The sequence below is a fragment of the Cupressus sempervirens genome, chromosome 3 (assembly GCF_028749045.1).
Source record: "Cupressus sempervirens isolate cs-2001-9-10 chromosome 3, ASM2874904v1, whole genome shotgun sequence".
Taxonomy (NCBI): domain Eukaryota; kingdom Viridiplantae; phylum Streptophyta; class Pinopsida; order Cupressales; family Cupressaceae; genus Cupressus; species Cupressus sempervirens.
In genome coordinates, this window is record NC_143120.1 from 1,114,956,924 (window position 1) to 1,114,973,039 (window position 16,116).

Below are 16,116 nucleotides of genomic sequence, written 5' to 3' on the forward strand. Positions count from 1 at the left end.
CACTCCGGTGAAGATGGGCGCAATTATCCTATCACCAACATACTCGAACCTCGGAAAGATCCAACGGTTAGTTTGGAAGATAGAGCTCCTGCACTGAGACTGAATTCTATCACAGTTTCAAAACAAATGAAATGTAAATCTGTCTGCTTTAATGTCCATTATCATTAGGATCTAATTCATCCTCATTCACAAATAACAACTCATAAATACTGATTGCATAAGTAAAACTTTTTGCACAAATATATAACAAGCAGAAAAGATAGAGAGAGTGAGTCTTATAAACGTTGATCTATAAAAACTCAAAATACAAAATACATATAACATAAATAACATGCCTGGCTCTCTGGCCTTCAGCCAGAGAGCAGACTCTTCACTCAATCCTTTGCTCTCTCTCTCTCTTAACTCTTTGCTTTCCCACTCTTTTTCTTCTCTATTGATTCAGTTACACTTTTCTCTATTTCAAGAGATGCTAAAGTAGTTATAAAACTAACCTATTTTCCTGCAAGCTTATCAATTACAATGCTCTTTAAAACATTCCCACGATGTTTTCTTTTAACACATTAGAATGCAATTTTAGGTATTTTAACCCTTTCTTGACATGGTCCCATGAAATTAAAAGGACTCAAACATTACGATATTATGAACCTCCTTATAATGCGAATGGTCAAGATGCTCCCGCATCAATCATTTCCTTTTGGACGATCATATCAAGGACATGATTGCTAAGCTTGGTTTTTTAATCACCCAATCTGCCATCTAGGGCACTGTGCCTTGCATGTTGTACATAGGTGATTGTACTTTTGTTTGTATTCTTTAACTTTACAAAGTTTCCTCGACTCTAACTATCCTTTTAGTATCAAAGCATCAAACTGGGGTTTAGTTAACATTGAATCTCTGTTGTTGTGCAACCACTCAGCAATGACCGATACCAGAATAGAATAGGCACTCTCCCCTCCAGCCCTTTCGCTTCTCTGGTCAAATAAAGCTAAAAAAAACTTGGGTGGTCAACTTCATTTGCCCATCTCTACTCCCTAGATCTATCTTTTCCCAACTGTATTTGGGATCCTTCTCATCCTCACTCTTGACACTTGAACTCCTTTTGTTTTTCTTGGGAGGCTGGGACATGTCTCCTTTGCCATCATTGGACAAGCATTTTTTCGTATCCTCCTGTTGCCTCATAACAGTGTGAAATGACTATTTATGCTCAGCGATAGCAGAAACACCCTTGGGCTTCCTTTTAGCATTGGCTGACTGGGATTTTGTATTTTTACTCTTCCATAATTTTGGGAAGGCATGAGAAAATGGCTGAACCTTGTCTATTTTACATTGTTTGGCCTCCCTTATTTCCATTTCCTCTCCCGCAGCCATCCATTTGTCAAAATCCTCAAATCCCCATTTAAGCATTCTTTTACCTATTTGGCCTCCCTTATTTCCATTTCCTCTCCCGCAGCCATCCATTTGTCAAAATCCTCAAATCCCCATTTAAGCATTCTTTTACCTACAGTATCATCCAATGGAGTCTCATCTTTCTTGCATGTATTCATATGACTAACTCCACATTCTGAATCCTTCTCTTGACCCATGAGGCCAACTTGTGAAAAGGGTTTCATCTTCCCCAATTTCCCCTTAATAGCCAACTTACCATCCAACCTATCAATTTCTAACTAGGTCTTCTCCAAGTCCTTGACCATTTTATTCAACTAACCCTTCATTTCATTCAATTCATTATGCTTGAGCATCAACACCTTTTTCCAATTTTTCCTCTCTGTGCTGAATTCCACCTCCATCTTAGCACCTTTGTTCTTCCACCCCTGCAACTCATCCCTCAGACTCTTGGCCTCTCTCAGACAAGTCATCTCCTTCCCATGTGCTACTGCGAATTCCCCTTTTTGAGTGTTGCCCACCATTCCAGACCGTTGCTCCAAACATATAAGAACCTTTCCCAACTCATTCGGCACTGCCTTCCATAAAAGGAAGGTGGCTTCCACCATAAAATATCTTTGCATCATTGGATGAATTGAATCATTTCCTTTTGGAGGATCATATCAAGGACATGATTGCTAAGCTTGGTTTCTTAATCGCCCAATCTACCATCTAGGGCATCGTGCCTTGCATGTTTACATAGGTGATTGTACTTTTGTTTGTATTCTTTAACGTCACAAAGTTTCCTCCACTCTAACGATCCTTTTAGTATCAGAGCATCAAACTGGGGTTTAGTTAACATTGAATCTATGTTGTTGTGCAACCACTCAGCCATGACCAACACCAAAATAGAACAGGCACCCTCCTCTCCAGCCCTTTCACTTCTCTAGTCAAATGACACAAAAAAAAACTTGGGTGGTCAACTTCATCTGCCTATCTCTACTCACCAGATCTATCTCTTCCCAAGTATGTCCAGGATCCTTCTCATCCTCACTCTTGACCCTTGAACTTCTGTTGTTTTTCTTGGGAGGCTCGAACATGTCTCCTTCGCCGTCATTGGACAAGCATTTTTCCATATGCTTCTGCTGCCTCATAACAGTGTGAAATGACCATTTATGCTCAGCGATAGCAGAAATGCTCTTGGGCTTCTTTTTAGCATTAGCTGACTGGGATCTTTCATATTTACTCTTCCATAATTTGTGGAAGGCATGAGAAAATGGTTGAACCTTGTCCATTTTACATTGTTTGGCCTCCCTTATTTCCATTTCCTCTCCCGCAGCCATCCATTTGTCAAAATCCTCAAATCCTTGTTTAAGCATTCTTTTACCTGCAATATCATCCAATGGAGTCTCATCTTTCTTGCATGTATTCATACGACTAACTCCACATTCTGAATACTTCTCTTGACCCATGAGGCCAACTTGTGAAAAGGGTTTCATCTCCCCAAATTTCCCCTTAGTAGCCAACTTACCAGCCAACCTATCAATTTCTAACTGGGTCTTCTCCAAGTCCTCGACCATTTTATTCAACTTACCCTTCATTTCATTCAATTCATTCTACTTGAGCATGAACACCTTTTTCCAGTTTTCCCTCTCTGTGCTGGATTCCACCTCCATCTTGGCACCTTTGTTCTCCCACCCTTGCAACTCATCCCTCAGACTCTTGGCCTCTCTCAGCTAAGTCATCTCCTTCCCATGCGCCTCTACAAATTCCCCTTTTTGAGTGTTGCCCACCATTCCAGACTGCTGCTCCAAACATATAAGAACCTTTCCCAACTCATTTGATACCGCCTTCCATAAAAGGGAAGGCGGCTTCCACCATAAAATATCTTTGCATCATTGGATGAATTAAATCATTTCCTTTTGGAGGATCATATCAAGGACGTGATTGCTAAGCTTGGTTTCTTAATCGCCCAGTCTACCATCTAGGGCATCATGCCTTGCATGTTGTACATAGGTGATTGAGCTAGGTATAGACAATAACACACGATTGTAAACTCCATGATATTTAAATGCCTCTGAAGTGTGCATTATTACAATTCTTGTAAAAGGTATAGACAACAACACACGATTGTAAACTCCATGATATTTAAATACCTCTAAAATGTGCATTATTATGATTCTTGTAAAAGCAACCTGATTTTTGGGTACTCTAAAATGTCTCTATAATAGTTATTGCTGAGTTTTATGTTATATTTTGTGAATGACTATTGTTTTGTGGGTTGTTTTTATTTTTGAATTCTATCATACAAATATTGCATAACTTGTGGCTACTAATTTACATATACAAATTTATGATATTTATCTAATTTTTATTAGTCCTGCTTAAGATAGGGAACTAATGTTGTGTTCTAGAATCTTCCCCCTTCCTCATTGGCGCTGGAGACAACAGGTGCTGAAGGAACGAAGAGAAGATTTTAAAAAATTGTTACAGTATTTTCTGAACTCTTGCCTCTGCTCGGATGATTCTTTAGAGGATTCTTGGACGACCCAAAATGAAATTCTGGACTCCCTGGTTTGAATCTGAAAACCCTCCGATAAACTATGAGAATTGTCTATTTGCAGGGAAGCAGACGAATCCCCATATTTGGAGCGGCGCAACACCCTGATACTTTGACTGATCTGGCTTCGAACATGAAGTGATTAGCTGAATCAAGTGGAGAGCAGACAGCTAAAAATCATTTTAAATTGAGCTTCATAACTATGAACATTCTATGTTTGACTAAACATACACTGCAAATGCGATCTATAGCTCTGTGATTTGCTAATTGATTTCTAAACTTCAAATTCGACATATGCTGAACTCTGCAATTTTCAAATAGATTTATCATCTTCAAAATAGTATGCAAGAGGCTTGATGCTCGTATTTATGATTGTTTCCGTTGCATGCTACTTACTGATACAATATATATGGTACTAGAGTCTAGTAATAAGAAACATCTCTCGGTGTTCGCAAATTTGAAGTTTTTAACCAACTCAATCAAATATGCATTTTTATTTCCCATTTTAAGTAGAGCCTGATAAATCTGCACTGTACGGGCTATGGCCTTCATTGTGCACCCTCCTTCCCTCATAGCAATCTTCGCCTTGCCCTTCATTTCTCTCATTTTCTCTCTCGCCTTTCTTCCCTCCTCTCCTTCCATCAATTACCTCACTGCCCTTTCCACTCCTTCTCTCTTCACAAATCCCTCCTTGTACACCTGTAAATCTATGGCTACCTCAATCTGCTTCACCAGTATGGCCTTGTTCATCCCCTGTTCTGCAAACAGAGGCCAGACGATCATGGGAACTCCGTGACATACGCTCTCCAGCGTAGAATTCCACCCGTAGTGAGAAAGAAAGCCTCCCGTAGATGGATGAGAAAGGATAGGGTCAAAGTATCAGAACAACAACGGAGGGAGAGCGATGATAGTGGATCGAACATGAAGTGAATACAAGTTCCAGACATTCGATATCTATAAAGCATAATTTTTTTTGGAAAGTCTTAGACATCGTGTTAAGCATGGGAAAAGGTGGATTGATCAACGATGCCAATATAATTGTAGACATTATAGATGCATGTTCATCGATATTCCCTTCTTACCGACAACAATATTAATTGTCCAACCTCATCTCTGATAGCCGGTATCTGATTGACTTTTAGTTCCGGATCCAAGCATAATTTAACTTTGTGCAAAATATGGAAGGAGTTGATTGGATTTTAAGGAGACACGAATGCCATAAGTTTGATGTAATAGTAAGATTTAGACAATTTTGTTGCTCGTTTGGAGTGGAGAGAAAAATGTAATGCCCCGTCCGGAGATCTTTGGAAACAAGGATTCAAATCAAGCCAAGATATTTTTTTTTTCCAAGTATGAATGCACAAGACAACATCGTACAGGGATCACAAAGATCGCAACGGAAGACTTCAACACAATCCCGACAACCAACGAATCTCCGAACGCCACTACCCAACTAACACACACAAACAAAGCCAAAAACGACAACGCACATGATGAGGGCACAAGAAACAACCACTCATCAACAAAACACCAAACTGGGGTAAAATGCAGAATCCCGAATTTTGGCTAAGCCTAAAATCCTGAAGCCCTGAAAATTGGCTAAGTCTGGATTTCTGAAGCCTTGAAATTTTCTAGAATCCATAACTTATCTCCGAGAGGTCTGAAACCTATCTCAAACGATTTGTCGCATATATTAAAATATATCTTAAGTATAAGTTGACGTAAATATACTTAAACGATATATTTTAAACCCCAAGAGACAAAAACAGAAACACGAAAACTCGATTTCAAGAGAAATCGACATAATTCAAAATGCAACAGCATAGGATCGAAGAACGCCCAAAAGGGTATCCAAAACCACTCTCAAAAAGATCGGATCACGAAGAAAAGTGCCCGCTAATGGCACGCGCAGGTTTCTCACAAAAATCGTGCGACACTTTTTACTAAGGGAGAGCGACACTTCTCCCTTACTGCGTGCGACACTTCTCAAGAAGGCGTGCGATACTGGAAAAGTATCGCGCGACATTTCTCATAAAGCCGTGCGACACTCTTCCAGTGTCGTACGACAATTCTCCAGTAATGCGTGCGACACTTTACAGTAGCGTACGACATTCTTTCTATGGGCGTGTGATACTTTATCAGTGTCGCACAATGCTGAACAAATGTCGCCCATAGAAAGTAAAATCACTTCCAGAACTAAAAAACGGGGAAAAACTGATAAAAGAACCTCCACACCGGGGAGTACCGGATCCATAAAGGCTTGAGGAATGAACACTCGAGTGCAAGAACAACACGGAAAGAGGAACATCTAACCATCTAAAACATAAAAGCAAAGCACATACTGAAATAAACATCGTAATGAACAAAATACATTTCAGAACTAAACAACCAAACTAAGTGCGCGGTTCCTCCCAACCGTCAATAGCATCATAAGACCATCGTGGGTCCTAGCCATCCCCCACGTGTAACATCCCAAGCCACCGACCAAATCGTCAGTACTGTCGTAATAGGGATGTCACTACTAAAACATGCAACAATATAAGCATAAGGAAATCTAACATGCTAGTAGTAAAGCATAAAGATAATCCTACAGTAGATAACATCACCTATCACATGCTAAACAGCAGTAAGCAACAGATACACTACTAAATCAAATAACGTCATATAATCATATGCTAAACATCATGATAAGAGAATGCGTCAAGTAAACTAACATCATCTAAACATGATATACAAGCATCCCAATGAAAGCATAAATCACAAGAAAGCATACTCCGGAACTCGAAGTACCAAGTGAAGACATCCCGCAACGGTCGCACTAGGACAAAAGATCGTCTTTGTACACCGATCCCTAGCAGTGGTGAAGGTAGCTACGCCTCCCAACCACGTGGCACCCATAGGTCCACACCCACCGTGCTGATGGAGATAATGATCCAACCACAAACACACATAAAGCACAACATCCAAGGCTAACACTCACGCTAGACAGTATGATGGCTAAACCAAGAACCTAAGACAATGCAAGGAGTACAGGTCCTGGTCAGACACTCAAAAGGCTACTAAGTAGGGGCTAACATCATGGAGAGTCGCTTGGCATCGTCAAGCCCAAGCTAGTATAGGCAGCTACTCTTCTCAACAGAAGGCGCACAACCTAGGGCAGCTACTCTTCACGATGAAAGGCGCACAACCCAAGGCAGCTACTCTTCTCAACAGAAGGCGCACAACCTTGGGCAGCAACTCTTCCCGACGGAAGGCGCACAACCCACACATTTTAATTATCTTGTATTTATTACCACCCAAAGTTTTAATTTAATTATCACTTATATAAAACTTCCTTTGCCAACCGGGAAGTAGTCACCAGGTTACAGGATAGAAGCCCCCTCCATATGCTACCCTACCCTACCCATGCTCATCCTACGACAAGTGCCCGTGGGCATGCATACTCCCATACCAACCCCAATGATCATAACTTCTGGAAGTACCACAGAAGATCGAGCCTCGCAAGTCACTCGACAAATGTACGCGTACGTACTCATGTGTGGCGCACCACCATCACGAAGATCATAACACAAGGACAAGAATGAGAACAAAATGCAAAGAAAACACCCAACTGAAAGCAACACGGGAAGGATGGATTCTACACAAATCCCAAAGCCAATAAAGCCATACATCATGAAATCACTCAATCAGCCTCAATCCGAGAGTATGGATTCTACACGAATCCTAATGATGTAACAAGACCAAACATCATGAACTCACTCCACCGGCCTCAATCTGAGAGTATGGATTCTACACGAATCCTAGCGTTCACGAACAAAAGCAAAGGTCTAAAAGAAACTGTAACAAGTATAAAATCACTCAACCGAACACAACGTCGGGAGTACGGATGCAACACGCATCCCAATGCAACATAAAAGTGCAATAGTGGTCTGACTGATATACAAACGGATCATCCAGGTCCACGAACCACAATGTGCCAAGAAAACTCGAAAAAACAGGGCGGCACGCAAAACGAGGTAAAAATCCAAAAATTTGAAAAACTTCAAAATTAAAACCCATTTGGCCTTTGGGTTCAAAAACCCCAAAAATCCAAAAATAAATAGAATCGGACACCGTATGCAAAAATGGCCAGCATAACGACATAAAATCCCAAACCCTCATCCCAAAAAACAGGGAAATGTTCATACCCGCCCAACCGGGTAGAACTAACATACAAAAACGGAGGGGAACACTAGTTCTCAGCCTCCAAACAAACGGCTACCAAAAATAGAAGCTGAAACGGAACAGAAACAATAAAACGGGAAAGCCCTACCTCACAGCCAAAAGGGCAAAACGGAAATCTGAACCATAAAATAAATATCTCGCAGAAGTTGTTGAAAATCGCGGCAATCCAAGGTTTCCTCGAGCTGGATCCAACGAGCCCAACCTTGCGACAATCCCACGCCCGTAGCTCCCACAACGAACAAAATAGTAAATCCTCATGAAGAGGATTTTGGGTTTTACTCTCCAACTTTCCAATTTGAAAGTGAGAAGTGAGGAATTAAATTCCTTTTTGGCTACTTATTCACTTTTCGGGTGAATAATCAATTAGGGCATTTAACCAGCCAATCTAGTTAAACCCCGAATCGACCTAAACGAAAACAGGCTATTCCTATAAATAGGAATTCATCTATGGCAAAGCTGCCAGAAATTAAAATAAATCAATTAAAAAGCCCGAAAACCCAAAAACACATAAATCTCCTTAACAACTTTCGCAACAATGCGAACCTCTAAATGCACAGACACGCTTACTGGTCTAATCACATAATGCAAATGAGTTCGGATTTAATAATCACCGAAAGGTTTAAATTAAACATTTAATTAAGGATACGTCGACCATACAAGGACGACATTGGTAAAATATGAACAGCTGAATCACTAACTCCATGTGCCACTGCCAGGGATATAAATCCTGCACACTAAACAACATGATCAAGTGCAATTGCATATAATAACATAGCCGAAGCAATAAATGCATTAAATCACCTAATTTAACCATTTATTTAATTATATTAAAATAATCTATTTACATCACTCACGTTCGCAGAAGGCATAACAATGCAGGAATGAGGTAAATAACCATAGCATTAAATCCATCACATAACAAAATCAGAGGTATGTCCAAATACCAAATAACTAGATAACCAGATATCATCATAAAACACACTATCATCTCAAAATGGCATCATTATGCAATATGATTAACTGAACAACATAGTAGTCTAATATCTATGATACTGGAATCAAAGAGTAACATTTGACCCTCAGGTTATCTCAAATGTAAAACATAACATGAGTAACAAATATCTCTCTAATAAGAAATATAACAAGGTAAATGTCCGCAGCACATAACCAAAGAATCCAACAAGAATTAATCCATTTCTAATCATTAATGCATTTAATAATGATTGGTTACTCTACATTAAAAAGGCATTTAAAACACATAAGCAAACACAGTCATAAACATGACTAACCACTGCTACAGGAACCTAGTCCAGTGTAGCATGGTAATGGTACACAGTGCAATCTCTGCACACATCTTAGGGTAATCACGGAACACCCTCATGATACCACATCGATCCTGGTAACCACTAGCACAAACCTCAATAAACCAAAAATCACATCATAATCTCACAGATCAGTCAAAAGCATAAATAAAGCAACTGATACAAAAATATAAATCCAAACACCTCGACGGTGTAGACCACTCAGGGTCACAATCATGATCCATCACAACAAAAGATCAGCAAGGTTGCATCCATCAGGACGACTTACAAAAGTCAAATGGGAGAGGCACTACAAAAAATGGGGAAGAATTGGACCGGGGCTTCAGGCAAAGGACAAAAAGCATCACTAGCAGTGGTAAGGTGAAATTATAGTTTTGGTCTGCATTTTTTACTGTTCTTTGTTTTGTTCAAATGTCATTTGTACAGTTATGTAGTAATTCATAATTTAATGCTATAAAATATTTGTCAAATTAAATTTATTTGCAATATCTTGTTAAAAAAATTTGAAAATTGATTTAATTTAATATATAAAACTTTAATTTTATTTTCCATGTTTATCTATATTTAAATCTTCACCAATAAAAAAGATTGTCATCAAATAAATGACTTCAACACTCTTATGATTGCTGGTTAATCACATTTGTTTTCCACATAAAAATAACAAAACCTATAAATTTCTATTTAAACCTAAACCTTATAAAGCCATATCATTCTACAAAGCATTCTGTTTTACACATAAATATTATAAGAACTTTCCTTTCTGTACAAAAGTTAACAGCTACACGCTCACTATGATTCCAAAAGGCAGGGAATCCAGCTTGTCAAGAGCTCTTGTTATTATTCTTATTGATTTATTATCATGTGAAATTTCTTTGTGAACATTATTCTACAATTTTGTTAAGAACTATATATGAATCCATTGCCACGATAGTTATGCTGTAGTTGTATACATCTTTTTATAAGTTTTGACAACAATAGTAACTTATGTCATTCAAGTTGACATTTTAAGATAGAGTGTAATGGTATTTTTAAAAATTTTAAAATATTCATTTCTTATTTTAAAATGCTTAGATTGAATGAATATAAAATTTTGAAGTGGGTGGAGAGGAGTGAGATCATCTCATATTTTGAGTTTAAGTCCCTCAAGAAATTATCCAAATTTTAAAATTACACACAAGCCAAACAAACTTTATATAAATCATATAAATCAATTAAAATTCAGATATAACATAAATAAAAATAATAAAAATAAAATTAATTATGTAGTTTAATATTAATAAACATAAACTTATCTCTCATGTACAATTATATCTTAAAGTATTTAAATGAATAATTTTTCTATACACTTGTAGATTCCTTCAAATTTAAAAAAATATTCATACCTTTATTTATTAGCTTGTTAATTCTAAGTCAATATGGGATCACCTATTATTTTCCATGTTTTTATATATATATATAGAGGGAGAGCCAGAGAAAGGGGGAGAGGGAGTGAGAGAAAGACAATTTTGAATTAATGTTTTAATAATATAGGTTGTCAATTTCTTATAAAAAATGATAGAGGGATATGGAAATATAGGGAGAGATAAGAGTGGGGGTATAGATGAATAGCATCTTTAGATAGATGAATAGATAGAGCAATTCAAAGAGAAATAGAGGAAATAGAATATCGATAGAAAGAGATGAAACATAAAGAGGGGTAAAATAAAAGGGAGATATGGAAAAGGTAAGGAGTGTCTATGTGTTTGAGTAAGAAATATATAAAGGTAGGGAATGGAGATTTTGTGAACTAGAGAGAGACATAGGAATATACAAATATGGACTTTGGGTAGTTGGAGACAACTCCCAATCACCATGTTATAAAATATAACTAAGCACAAATCCTAAGGACTCACTACAAAAAAAAATAGTGGATATTTGGTGCAATCAAGAGGCAGGGACTGAAATTTATAGATATATCTAGAGTGAAATTATTATATAGACTTGTATTTGACCCACTTTTACCTTTAACACTTATCCAGAATTCAAATTAATCCATATACAATTATACCAAAAAAAGAGGAGGCTCATCCAAATCATATTGAACTTTAAACAAAAAGTAAACACTCAGAATGCAAGGAATAAAAATGGAAATGTTGTACCAAATGTTTCACTCAAACTACAAAACTTAACTCTCATTTTCCAAATTCAACAATAGATTGTAGATTGGAAAGATAATCTTATTTCAAATTAATTACATTTACAAAGACACTTCAAAACTGCAAACATATATGAATACCAAAGACACTTCAAAACTGCAAAACATATATGATTTACAACTATGGTCTCTCAAAAATCATAATAATAAAAAACTATTGCCTAAGAGACTATCGACTTCCAAATTGAGCAATAGATTGCAGATTAGAGAGAGATAATCTTATTCCATATTAATTACATTAGCAAAAGACACTTCAAAACAACAAACATAAATGATTTGTAACTCTGGCCTCTCCTCTCAAAAATATAATAATAAAAAACTATTGCCTGATAAAGGGTCTCTCTGCTTTCTAATTCAATAATAGATTGCAGATTAGAAAAATAATCTTACTCCAAATTAATTACATTGACAAAGACACTTCCAAACTACAAACATGTATGGTCACAACTCATTGACAAGCCATAGATTTTTATTATTATGGTTTTTTGATAGACTGTAGTTGCAAAACCATATATGTTTGCACTTTTGATGCAGGCCTGTTAAAGGCTTCGCTATCTCTGCATACAATTTTCTTTGTTTAACTTCAACATTTTATAAGTCTATCTCTGTATACGATTTCCTTTGTTTAAATTCAACATTTTATAAGTCTTAATTTTCATTGAATACTCTGAACTCGCCATCCTATTTAAACATCAATTCTCCTAGGATAAATCTTGCCCTTGTATTTATGTCAATTGTATTATCCTCACCTTAGAGTGTCAACTCTAATAAGAGAAATAATTTTGAATGTCAAAAGAGAGGAAGACAGAGAATAGTTGGCATTCATCAAGTTGTACATGTGTATGCTATGGATATAAAACATGTGTACCAACTGTTGGAAGTATCAGGGTTTTGAGAGGGGGGTGGGGGGTGAATCAGAACACAATTAAAATTATCTCACAATCTAATTTCAATAAGTTTAATTCTCAATTTTCAGCAGTGGAGAAATCAAACTGTACTAAAATGTAAACATACAGAATAATATCAACTCACAGAAAGAAGAGACACCAATTTTGTGCCAAGTGGAAAACCCTCGAAAATCCTCACAGTTTCGTCATAGGGAGAGAAACCACTCCATGAACCTGTATTCTTTATTGAGTTCCAATTCTTTTACAATCAGTAGCTTCTATTGCTCAGGGTATTCTAATCCTTTTTATCAGTGTTGTAATTAAAATCCTATACACACATATAAATGTGTATGTATGCCATTTATACATGCATACAAGTTTATAATAAGATTTTCAGTCTTTACAACCTGTTTTGAAAAATCAGTCTTCTTTTTCTTTTTCAACTCTCTGCCTTAATTTACAAATGATCTCTATATTTATAGAGAAGAATTTCGAAATTGTTCAGTTACATGGAACCAACAGAACCAATTAGGGTTGTTGCCAGGTCTTCCTTTTTTTTAAAACCAAAACTGTACATATAGAATTTTGGATTTAATAAAAAATGTAGCCTTCAAGAGTATTCTCAATAACTTTCAAATCCTGTTCTGGAATATCAGAGCAATTTGACTTAATAATTCTTCGCTTTTAGAATTTTTTTTGAAGAAGTCCTTAAAACATTTAAAGAAAAAATGCCTTAACATTATTGCCATTTGAATCATAGCTGAACCTGACAGTGGTAAGCAAACATCATAGCTGAACCAGACATCGGTAAACAAATAACAACCTTCATTTTTATTCAACAAACTGTCTTCTTCAAGAATTTTTTTTCCACAAAGAATAAAATGAGACTTTCCTTCTTTTGAAACCCTTATTTAAAATAAAAAAAATGCTTGACAGTGATGATTTTGCCATCTTTTAGGACTGAACAAATTCCTTTATGACCCAGTCCCATTAAAAAAATTCTTTGAAAATCTCTGAAATGACTTGAGACCGACTGTGATTTAATTTCTCAAAGACAAAAGTAAATGAATCAGAGATATCTACCTTTGTATTCCTTTCTTTAACATACCTGAAGATGCTTGATTTATTACCTTCATCATTTTGAAAAATTTCTTGCTTGAAGATACCTGTTTCTTCTTTTCACATGAACCCATTGTTCATCTCTCGAACATGCACATGAAAGAAGACAAATGAGTATGTAAATATCAAACATGAAGACTTGTTTTTGCACATTTAAACACAAGCAGATTTTTTGCGAACCTTTTCACATAGTCGGTAAATAAATATTGCCTCCTCTAATAGATTTCCATACACACAAAATGATCGGAATAGATTATGCCTCCTCAAACAGATTTTCATACATATAAAATGATCAAGGATAAATTATCATCGAACTTGCAGAAGAAATGAATGGAAACAAAGTTCTCTTTGTTTAAGAACACAACCCACAACCTTAGGAGTTTTAAAATCCAATTTGATGTTTGCCACACAATATAGACATTTGGCGAGACCTCTTAAACCATGCAGACCTTCTTTAAATGACCGTGTACTACCAGTGACAGTGTTAACTATGCAAGAGCCACCTTACCATCTTTTTCTGCCATGTTACGATAGTGCTACGGAAAACAATTCTATTTAAAAACTACCCCTTTTATTTAACATGTGACATTTTCACAAAATGCAATTTATATGCCAATGATAATTGCCTTTATATTTGCCACCTTTTATTTACGCATTTTGCCATATTTCATAAAAGGGCATCATGGTCAACAATCTCCCCCATTTTTTATGCAAAAATTTTCACTATCTCATATAAATAAGTTTAGAGAAAAAAAAATCAACTTATACATACAAGATATTATCTCATATATACAAGGTGACTTAAAAATTTTCAACTCATATATACAAGATAATGAATAGAAACAAAATGCTGATATACCACACAATGTTGATCTGAAAACATCAGACAAAAACTGAACCAACTGACCTAAATCAAAAAAGTGATAAACTAGTCTGTGAAAAGAAACCTATGAACCAACTGAAACCAACCTGTGAACCAACTAAAACCAATCTGTGAATCTGTGAACCAACTGAAACCAACTTGTGAACCAACTGAAACCAATCTGAAAACCAACCTGTGAACCAACTGAAACCAATATGATTACTCCCCCAAAATTTTTGCATTAAAAATTTGACCATCTACTTTTCATGAATTCTTTCTGTGAAAGGAGTAGAAGCCCAACATAGAATGATTAGGATGAAGAGTTTTATGCTAGTATTGATTGAGAGAAAACTCCCAATTGTGTTCTCAATTGTTCAAACAGTTCTCTTGGTAATGCCTTTGTAAAAATACCAGCCACCTATCCTTGAGTAGGCACATAAACCAATTTGAATTCATTATTTTGAACTTTATCTCTCAAGAAATGAATTTTGATGGGTACATGTTTGGTGTGTGAGTGCATAACAGGGTTTTTGCTTAATTGAATAACACTCATGTTATCACACATTATTGAAATAGCTTTTGAAACCTGAATTCCTAAATCAAATAACTGATAATCCATCCAAATTAATTGAGTACAACATGTTGTAGCTGCAACATATTCAGATTCACAAGTGGATAGAGTTACACAATCATGTTTCTTACTATGCCAAGCAACCAGACACTCACCAAGAAAGAAAGTTGCACCACTGGTGCTCTTTTTATCATCAGATCCACCCCAATCTGCATCAGTATAACCAACAAGAGTAAAATCATTGCTGTGAGGATACCATAAACCATAATCAAGAGTGCCTTGAATGTATTTCAGTATTCTATGCATTGCATTAAGATGTGATTGCTTTGGATAAGATTGAACTCTTCACACCATACATACAACTTGCATTATATCAGGTCTAGATGCAATTAGATATAGCAAACTTTCAATCATAGATCTGTAAAGAGTCTGATTAACTAAAGGTGAATCATCATTCTTCATTAATTTACAACTAGTTTCCATAGGAGTGCTAACTGTATATGAGCAATGTTAGTATGCTAATAGAAACCAAATTTAAATAAAGCTTCTACAAACTAAACAAAATCCATAAACTTCAAGATAGACTAAGATGAAATCTCAATTGAGAATAAGAGCCATTAATGGACTCTCTCAATGAGGAACTCTCTTGTTGAGTGGCTTTGTCTAAATAGATAGGATGTATGCTCAAACTTATGCTTCAAAAAGGGCTTCAAATGGAGTTGGAATTTGGGTGTGAGTGTATGGTTTTGATATAAAAAGGCATTATGACTTTACTTCATGGATTGTGTTGTTTTGCAAAGGGGAAGGATCCAATTTGTAGGCAAAAGGCTTGAGGGATTGAGAGCTAAGATGCAAGGATGGGAAAAAGCTCATGGAGGGCTCAGATTGCATGAGAGGAAATCACATGGATTGTGCTTCCTTACAGCCAATCAGGGAGTGACACATGTCACAGGGTGAGAGGATGGAGGAAAGGGGAAGGATGATTCAACAAAGGAGGCTCAAGGGATAAAATCTT